Source organism: Tursiops truncatus, chromosome 12, assembly GCF_011762595.2.
Source record: "Tursiops truncatus isolate mTurTru1 chromosome 12, mTurTru1.mat.Y, whole genome shotgun sequence".
Lineage (NCBI taxonomy): Eukaryota > Metazoa > Chordata > Mammalia > Artiodactyla > Delphinidae > Tursiops > Tursiops truncatus.
The window spans coordinates 69,000,721-69,011,597 of NC_047045.1; the positions used below are offsets into that span (position 1 = coordinate 69,000,721).

At 37.4% G+C, this 10,877-nt stretch overlaps 1 pseudogene; it reads right to left on the bottom strand.

Moving 5' to 3' along the window:
• Positions 1 to 9,034: 9,034 nt before the first annotated feature.
• On the bottom strand, positions 9,035 to 10,592 carry LOC101332875 (single-stranded DNA-binding protein, mitochondrial pseudogene; annotated as a pseudogene).
• Between the last annotated feature and the right edge of the window lie 285 nt (positions 10,593 to 10,877).

Sequence of the window (10,877 nt, forward strand, 5' to 3'; positions counted from 1 at the left end):
CTCTAAAGAAGACAGTTAAGCTAATATTCTTATTGAACCCTCCAGCCTACACCTCACTGCTTGCTGAATGTACCTGTTTTTTGCAGACACATTGCCTTTGTTCATGCTGTTTTTTTCACCATGAGTGTCATCTCACTAATCCCATCTGCCAATTAATTAAAGAGCAATCTAAATGCCACTGCCTTCATCCAGGTTCCCCCAGCCATATGTGATACCTCACCCCTCTGAGCTCCTAAAACACCAGTTATACTTCTGATCTTGTCTTCATATTCTGCCTTAAATTGTAGTTGTTTTGAGATAATAATAGCTGTATTTTGTGAGGGTGCTTTATTAGATTGCATACATTATCTCAAGTTACTCAACAACACTGGCGGGTGATCTTGTTATTTCCATATTACAGGTAAAGAAACTGAGACTTGGAGAAGCTAAGTAATTTGCCCAAAGTCACACAACAAATAAGCGACAGAGGTGAGATTCAAAGTATGCCCTCCCAGTTGGTCTGTTTTATCTCCTGTAGCAGATCTTAAGCACCATGAAGGAAATGACTATTTTATCTCTGTATTTTTTTTTTTTTTGCTGTGCCTCATGGCTTGTGGAATCTTAGTTCCCTGACCAGGGATATAACTCAGGGCCCTCAGCAGTGAGAACATGAAGTCCTAACCACTGGACAGCCGGGGAATTCCCTGTATCTTTATTTATTTATTTATTTTAAAAGATTTATTATTTATTTATTTATGTATTTATTTATTTTATTTATTTTTGGCTGCTTCAGGTCTTACTTGTGGCATGCAGGATCTTTGTTGAGGCATGTGAGATCTTTCATTGAGGCACGTGGGCTCTTGGTTGTGGTGCATGGGCTTCTATCTAGTTGTGGTGTGCGGCTTTTCTCTCTCTAGTTGTGGTATGCAGGCTCCAGGGTGCATGGGCTCTGTACTTTGCGGCACATGGGCTCTAGCTGAGGCATGCGAGCTCAGTAGTTGTGGCACGCAGGCTTAGTTGCCCCGCAGCATGTGGGATCTTATTTCCCTGACTAAGGGAACTAAGGGATTGAACCTGCATCCCCTGCATTGTAAGGTGGATTCTTTACCACTGGACCACCAGGGAAGTCCCTCCTTGTATCTTTAAATTTAAAAAAAAATCAAGTTGCAGAAGAGCCCTAACATTAGTGTAACACTAAAGAGAAAAAAAATTAAAAGAGAACAGAATTCCCTTCCCATCTTATATTAGTTTGCTAAGGCACTATAACAAAGTGCACATTTTGAGTGGCTTGAACAAGAGAAATTTTTTTTTAACATCTTTATTGGAGTATAATTGCTTTACAATGGTGTGTTAGTTTCTGCTTTATAACAAAGTGAATCAGCTATACATATACATATATCTCCATATCTCCTCCCTCTTGCATCTCCCTCCCACCCTCCCTTTCCCTCCCCTCTAGGTGGACACAAAGCACCGAGCTGATCTCCCTGTGCTATGCAGCTGCTTCCCACTAGCTATCTAGTTTACATTTGGTAGTGTATATATGTCCATGCCACTCTCTCACTTCGTCCTAGCTTACCCTTCCCCCTCCCCGTGTCCTCAAGTCCATTCTCTACGTCTGCGTCTTTATTCCTGTCCTGCCCCTAGGTTCTTCATAACCATTTTTTTTTTTTTAGATTCCATGTATATGTGTTAGCATATGGTATTTGTCTTTCTCTTTCTGACTTACTTCACTCTGTATGACAGACGCTGGGTCCATCCACCTCACTACAAATAACTCAATTTCATTTCTTTTTATGGCTGAGTAATATCCCATTGTATATATGTGCCACATCTTCTTTATCCATTCACCTGTCGATGGACACTTAGGTTGCTTCCATGTCCTGGCTATTGTAAATAGAGCTGCAATGAACATTGTGGTACATGACTCTTTTTGAATTATGGTTTTCTCAGGGTATATGCCCAGTAGTGGGATTGCTGGGTCGTATGGGAGTTCTATTTTTAGTTTCTTAAGGAACCTCCATACTGTTCTCCATAGTGGCTGTATCAATTTGCATTCCCACCAACAGTGCAAGAGGGTTCCCTTTTCTCCACACCCTCTCCAGCATTTACTGTTTATAGATTTTTTGATGATGGCCGTTCTGACTGGTGTGAGGTGATACCTCATTGTAGTTTTGATTTGCCTTTCTCTAATGATTAGTGATGTTGAGCATCCTTTCATGTGTTTGTTGGCAATCTGTATATCTTCTTTGGAGAAATGTCTATTTAGGTCTTCTGCCCATTTTTGGATTGGGTTGTTTGTTTTTTTGATATTGAGCTGCATGAGCTGCTTGTATATTTTGGAGATTAATCCTCTGTCAGTTGCTTCATTTGCAAGTATTTTCTCTCATTCTCAGGGTGAACAAGAGAAATTTATTGTCTCACAGCCCTAGAGGCTAAAAGTCTGAGATCAAGGTGTCAGCAGGACCATACTCCTTCTGAAGGTGCAGAGAAGTATTGTTCTGGGTCTCCCTCCTGGTTTCTGGTAGTTCCTTGGTTTAAGGCAGCATAACTCTGCTCTTCCATGGTGTTCTCCCGTGTGTGAATCTCTGTGCCCAAATTTCCCTTTTTTTTTTCTCCCTTTTTATGAGGACACCAGTCACATTGGATTAGGAGCCCATCCTACTGACCTCACCTTAACTTAACTAATTATGTATGTAAAAATCCCATTTCCAAATAAGGTCACATTCTGAGCTACTATGGGTTAAGACTTCACATATGAACTTTTAGGGGATACAGTTCAACTGTGGACGAAGTGTCACTGCCTGCCTTGTCATCAAGGCATCAGCCACTGCAGCCACTCCTCTGCAGTGCACACTGAGGGATGCGGGATGAAGAAAACTGGACACTGGCCCTAGATAGATAAGGTGCATATCAAAGGAATGATTTCAATGAGCCCAGACTCTTGCATCTTCCTATACATAGAAAAGTGCTAAATTCATTAACTTGAGATGTCTGTTTTTTCTTTAATTAACAGTAATCTTTTGATGTTCCAACTATGTGGGCTTTTTTTTTTTCTTTTTGCAAAAACTCCTAGATATCCTGATTCCTCCCTTACCTCTTCCGAACAGCCCCTTAGAGCTATCTGAGAGGGTGTCTGCCAGGCTTAAGTCCTCAGTATGCCTGCTGAATAAAACATAATTCTCAACTTTTAGGTTGTGAAGTTTTTTAGGTCAACACAACCCATAACACGTTTCTACTTCATAGCTTTAATGCTGATCCCTAACCTAGAGAACCTGATGTAGTTCTCCTATTTGTCCTTTCCCAAAGCCAACACTGCAGAGGGGTCAAATGATCAATTTAGACAAGCTTCACTGTGCCAAAATTGAACCTATTCCTAGCTTCGATCTCTAATAGATGTAGTTGTCCTACAGTCACTCCAGCTCCAATGTTATTGAGTTTTCACATAAGCAAAAGGGGTCACCTACATAACACCAAAAAGTTGGTCTGCCTTAAGCTGTGATAACTTGTGATTCCTTCTGCCCCTCACTAAAGGGGTGTGTTGATTTCTGTGTATAACATTACAATATCTAGCAGTTATGTTTGACGATGCTTAAAATACTTAAACCTTTATTTCAAAATCAGTTTAACTTAGTAAGTTAAACTGGGCATAAACCTTTTCGTGTCCCTCATTTCTTGTCAGTAGGAAAAAAGCTTCATCCTCCTAGACCTTCCCTAAATTCCAAAGAGCAGATTCAAACAGTTACTAAATAGGGAGGAGAAGTAATGCAGAAACAAAAGAAGAGCTGTCAAGAAACGATAGTGCAGCTATAAAGCAGGGTCCTGGTTCCTCCTCAAGGGATATACATAGTATTATCTTTGAGTTCTTCTACACAAACTAAAGCCCCTGCCCAGGTAGAGGACAGTAACTGCAGGTTGAGCTCAAGATTCCTGGAACACAGCCCTGTTACCTCACCACCAACCAATCAGAAGAAAGTCACACACTCTTAGCCCTCACACCAAATTTTGCTTATTAAAAACTTCTCTCCCAAAGGGGACTTCCCTGGTGGTCCAGTGGTTAAGAATCTGCCTTCCAATGCAGGGGATGCAGGTTTGGTCCCTGGTTGGGGAACTAAGATCTCACGTGCCACAGGGCAACCAAGCCTGCACACCAAAACTAGAGAGAAGCCCACACACTGCAACTAGAGAGAAGCCTGCGTGCCACTAGAGAGAAGTCCGCATGCCACAACAAAGAGCCTGCGTGCTACAATGAAGGATCCCAGGTGCTGCAGCTATGATCCAATGCAGCTAATAAATAAATAAGTAAATATCTAAAAAATAAAAATTCTTCCCCCAAACCACTGGGGAGTTCAGGGTTTCTGAGCACAAACCACCTGTTTTCCTTGCTTGGCCCTGCAGTAAACCTTTCTCTGCTCCAAACTCCGACGTTTTAGTTTGTTTGGTCTCACTGTGTGTCAGGCACACAAACTTGCATTCAGTAACAATATTAATATCAAGAAATATTGCTAATCAAGAAAGAAGTGCTGCTGGTAATTTAGGAAGCCCTAAATGGGAAATGGCCTATTCACAGTACGTCATAATGCAAAATAGGTTAGAATGTTGCAAAGTCAAATTTTTAAAGTCCAATCAATCACAAAGCACAGGGCATGTAAATGTTAACAATACTGACTAGGCCAATAGGGCATTTTGCTTAATAGACTACAGAATTCCTGAGGAGAGAGATTCTGTCATCTGACTCAGCTTTGATCCCCAACAATGCCTAGCTCGGGGCATTGCACAGAACAGATTTTGATACATTAAATTGAATGAAGTTTTAAAAAATGTGGCTTATCTCCTTAACAGAGATAGGAAGAATTCAAAGTTAAATTTAAGAAGTAAAAAAAGTAAAACTCTACTTGCCAGGAACTGTTCTAACTACAGAGACTGGAGTAGACTCTTATCTCCATCCTAAAGATAAAGGAACAGAGAGATTAAGTAGCTCACACAACTAGGGAATAATAACTGTGGGAATTCACACCTAGGGAGTTTACATTTAAAACCATTACAGGGCTTCCCTGGTGGCTCAGTGGTTAAGAATCCACCTGCCAATGCAGGAGACACAGGTTCGAGCCCTGGTCTGGGAAGAGCCCACATGCGGCAGAACAACTAAGCCCGTGTGCCACAACTACTGATCCTGAGTGCCTAGAGCCCGTGCTTCACAACAAGAGAAGCCACCGCAATGAGAAGCCTGCACACCGCAACGAACAGTAGCCTCTGCTTGTCGCAACTAGAGAAAGCCCGCGTGCAGCAATGAAGACCCAGCACAGCCAAAAATAAATAAATTTATTAAAAAAGAAACAAAAACAAAAACCATTACAGTCCACATTCTCAACATTGTGCTGTATGTCAGTTAAAAACACTGGTGAATAGCCAGAGATCCAGAGCTTCCTTTTCCCTAAGGATTTCTTCAACTGAGAGGTTTGCTGTCAGATTACCAGTGTATTGCTCCTGTTGAGTTCAAGAAGTACACTGTAGGGATTATGCATTCCACCTCTGGCATTACTCTATACCTAGGTTCAAATTTTGGCTTTGGCATATTGTGCTACCAACTTTTCCAAACTCAGTTTCATCATCTGTAAGATAAGGCTAATTATTTCTACCTCATAGAGTTGTGATTTCATGTTTAAAGCATTTAACACAGTTCTTGGTACATAATAAAAACTCAATAAATGATATCTACAAAGTATACTTATTTCGTGAGTAATATGTCATTGTATGAATTTACACAACTTGTTTATTCACTGTTGATATATATTTGGGTTGTTACTATTGACTATTACAAATAAAGCTACTAGGAACATTCTTATACAAGTCTTTGTATGGACTTATGCTTTAATTTCTCTTGGGTAAATTCCTAGAGTGGAAGAGGAGATATAGTCTTAGTTTTTATGAAATTGACAAAGTGTTTTCCAACGTGGTTGTACCATTTGATATTCCCACTAGCAGTGTATGAGAGTTCCAGTTCCTCTACATTCTTATCAACACTTGGTATGTCAGTTTTATTTATTTATTTATTTATTTATTTATAGAATTTGTGTGTGTGTGTAGTAAAAAATCATGAATTGACCATCTTAACTATTTTTTAGCATACAGTTCATTAGTGTTAAGTATATTTACATTGTTGTGAAACATCTTCAGAACCTTTTAATCTTGCCGAACTGAAAATCTATACCCATTAAATGACTCCCCTTTGCCCCTTCTCCCCAGCCCTCAGCAACAACTATTCTACTTTCTGTCTCTATGAATTTCACTACTTTAGATACCTCATATAAGTGAAATCATACAGCATTTGTCCTTTTGTGACTGGATAATTTCACATAACCTAATGTCCTCAAGATTCATCCATGTTGTAGCATGTGACAAGATTTCCTTGCTTTTTAAGGTGGCATAGTATTCCATTGTATGTATATTCATTTTGTTTGTCCATTCATCTGTTGATGGACATTTTTGTTGCTTCTACCTTTTGGCTATTGTGAATAGTGCTGCTATGCACATGGATGTGCAAACATCTCCTAGACTATGCTTTCAATTTTTTTGGATATATATCCAGAAGTAAGATTTCTGGATTATATAGTAGTTCTATTTAAATTAAAATTGTATGAGTAATTAAATTAGTAATTAATTTAAGGTAATTAATTAATTAAAGCAGCAATCAAAAATAATATGAAGAGCTGCCAAACTGTTTCCCAAGGTGCTTTTGCACCATTTAAAAATCCCACCAACAATGCATCAACTTCTCCACATCGCTGTCAGCACTTGTTCATTTCTTTCTTTTTGTCTTTCTTTCTCTCTTTCTTTATTTCACAGTAGCCTTCTCAATGAATATGAGGTTATCTCATTGTGGTTTTGATTTGCATTTCTTTGATGATTAGTGATGTTGAGCATTTTTTCATACACTTGTTGGTCAGTTGTCTTTGGAGAAATATCTATTCAAGTCCTTTGTCCATTTTTAAAATTGGGTTAACTGATTTTTTTTTTTTGTTGAATTGTAGGAGTTCTTTATATATTCAGGATAGTAATACCTTATTAGATATAAGATTTTCAAATATTTTCTTGCATCCCGTAAGTTGCCTTTTCACTCTATTGATCATGTCTTTTGATTAAAAATGTCTTTAAGTTTGATGTAGTCCCATTTGTCTACTTTTTGCTTTTTGTTGTGCCTGTGCTTTTGGTTTCATATACAAGAACTGATTACCAAATTTAATGCATGAAAAATTTCCCCCTATATTTTCTCCTAGGAGTTTTGCAGTTTTAAGTCTTATGTTTAGGTCTTTATTCCATTATGAGCCAATTAAGCGCCCAACTTCATTATTTGTATGTGAATATCCAGGTTTCCTGGTACTATTTGTTGAAGAAACTGCCCTTTTACCATTGAGTGGTCTTGTCACACTTGTCAAAGATCATTTGAGCACATACTCAAGGGTTTATTTCCAGGCTCCCTATTCTATTTCATTGGCCTATCAATACTGTTTTGATTACCATTTCATAATATGTTTTTAAGGCAGTAAGTGTGAGTCCTCCAACTTTGTTATTTTTCAAAATTATTTTGGCTATTCAGGGTCCTTTGTGATTCCATATGAATTTTAGGATGATTTTTTTCTATTTCTGCAAAAACTTCCATTGAGATTTTGATAGGGATTGCGTTGAATCTGTAGATCACTTTGGGTGGTATGGACATTTTAGCATTATTAAGTCTTCTAATCCACAAACATGAAATGTATTTCCATTTATTTGTTTCTTTTTAAATTTCTTTCAACAATGTTCTATAGCTTTCAGTGTACTTGCATTTCATTTCCTTAAGTATATTCCTAAGTACTTTTTGATGTTATTGCAAATGCAGTTGTTTTCTTAATTTCCTTTTCCAATTGGTAATTGTTAGTATATAGAAATGCAACTGATTTTGGTGAGATGATTTTATATACTGCAACTTTGCTGAATTTATTAGTTCTAACAGGTTTGTGTGTGTGTGCATGTGTAATCTTTAGGGTTTTCTACATAAAAGATCATGTCATCTGCAAACAGATAATTTTACTTTTTCTCTTCCAACTTGGATGGCTTTTATTCCTTCTTTTTCTTGCTTGATTGCACTGGGTAGTACTGACAATACTATGTTGAATAGAAGTGGTGAAAGTGGGCATCCTTATCTTATTCTTGATCTTAGAGGAAAAGTTTTCAGTCTTTCACCATTGAGTATGGTATTAGCTATAGGCTTTTTGTATATTGGCTTTATTATGTTGGTGGTTTATTATGAAGGTAATTTCCTTCAGTTCCTATTTGGTTAAGTGTTTTTACATTAAATTGTGTTAGATCTTGTCAAATACTTTTTCTGCATCAGTTGAGATGATTATGTGCTTTTTGTCCTTCAGTCTGTGAATTTGGTCTATTATATTGATTGATTTTCATATGTTGAAACATACTTGCCTTCCAGAAATAAATCTGGCTTGGTCATGATGTATAATCCTTTTAATGTGCTGTCGAATTTAGTTTGCTATCATTTTGTTGAGGATTTTTGCATTAATAGTCATCAGGGATATTCGTCTGTAGTTTTCTTATAGTGTCTTTATTTGGCTTTGGTATCAGGGTAATGCTATCCTCATAGAATGAATTTGGATGTGTTCCCTTCTGCTCAACTTTATGCAAGAGTTTGAGAAGAATAAGAGTTAATTCTTCTTTAAATGTTTGGTAGACTTCAGTAATATCAGCTGGTCTTGAGCTTTTCTTTGTTAGGAGAGATATATCCATCTATCTCTCTCTGTATATATCTCCTTGTCATTAGAAACTATAAAGAATATACATGATTTGGAAATCAGACTGTACCAAACAATGGCCAAAGAAGAATCAGCCATTTTATGCCTTCTCTTTTAAAAAAATTTTTTTAACATCTTTATTGGAGTATAATTGCTTTACAATGGTGTGTTAGTTTCTGCCTTATAACAAAGTGAATCAGTTATACATATACATATGTCCCCATATCTCTTCACTCTTGGGTCTCCCTCCCTCCCACCCTCCCTATCCCACACCTCTAGGTGGACACAAAGCACCGAGCTGATCTCCCTGTGCCATGCGGCTGCTTCCCACTAGCTATCTATTTTACGTTTGGTAGTGTATATATGTCCATGACACTCTCTCATTTTGTCCCAGCTGACCCTTCCCCCTCCCCATATCCTCAAGTCTATTCTCTAGTAGCTCTGCGTATTTATTCCAGTCTTGCCCCTAGGTCCTTCATGACCTTTTTTTTTTTTTTAGATTCCATATATATGTGTTAGCATACAGTATTTGTTTTTCTCTTTCTGACTTACTTCACTCTGTATGACACACTCTAGGTCCATCCACCTCACTACAAATAACTCAATTTCATTTCTTTTTATGGCTGAGTAATATCCCATTGTATATATGTGCCACATCTTCTTTATCCATTCATCTGTTGATGGACACTTAGGTTGCTTCCATGTCCTGGCTATTGTAAACAGAGCTGCAATGAACATTTTGGTATGTGACTCTTTTTGAATTATGGTTTTCTCAGGGTATATGCCCAGTAGTGGGATTGCTGGGTCATATGGTAGTTCTATTTTTAGTTTTTTAAGGAACGTCCATACTGTTCTCCATAGTGGCTGTATCAATTTACATTCCCACCAACAGTGCAAGAGGGTTCCCTTTTCTCCACACCCTCTCCAGAATGTATTGTTTGTAGATTTTTTCATATATTATTGGCTATAGTGTTTGTTGCTTGTCTCTTCAAATTATTTTTTACTTGTGCATTTCCTTGCATCTACTTTCCCTTCCATATAAATTCGAGACCCTTTTTTCACATACTATTATGCCAAGTCTCTGTGACCTGGCCAGAATACAGATATTCTGTGCCATGTTGTCTTGACTGACATTGCCCATTTGGTATACCTTACTTTCCCCTGATCACCACATCTCATTTACTGCTAGAGAAAATACTGTTGCTGGATTTTTCCTTTCCACCTGTCTCATGACAGTCCTGACCCACTTGCCCTAGTAAGGGAACACAATTCAGAGATCTTTTGAGAACCAAACTGCTAGCTATTTGAGACTCATCTTAAACTGATGAAATACCTGTAATACAGGTTTTTGAAACATGGCTTCTATTTTTTTCTTACAATCTTTAGTCTTTCCTGATGCTCTAGACCTAACATCAGAGAGCTGGGAGATCTGTTGGGAGGTTTTTGTTTACTGATTCAATCTCCTTACTGGTTATTGGTCTGTTCAGATTTTCCTTTTCTTCGTGATTTAGTTTTGGCAGGTTGTGTGTTTCTAGGAATTTTTCCATTTCTTCTAGGTTACCCAATTTGTTGGCATACAATTGTTCATACTATTCTTTCATAATCCTTTTTATTTCAGTAGCATTGGTTGAAATCATTTCTGACTTTAGTTATATTTTTTCTTTAACTAAGCGTTTCTGAATTTTACTGATCTTTAAAAAAAAAGCAACCCTTAGCTTTATTGACTTTTTCTATTTTTTTCTAGTCTCAATTTCATTAATTTCTGCTCTAATCTTTGTTATATCCATAAGATAGTAATTTTATGTTATGTTTTTTATCATAATTTTAAAAATTTTAAACATTTTTTAAAAAAGAGATGAATTTCCCTAGGGGAAGGAACAAGAGTGAGGAGAAGGGTCCTGAGAAAACTTTTGGAGATTGATTGATTTTCTTGATTGTGGTGATGGTTTCACAAATATAAACATATGTCAAAACTCATCAAATTGTACATTTTACATATGTATAGTTTATTGTATGTAATTATACCTTAATAAAGCTATCAAGTTGCAGATTTCTAAAAACAAGTCAAATATTTAAATTTGCGGGCATACGTTATTCCAAATGATGTTTTTTCTA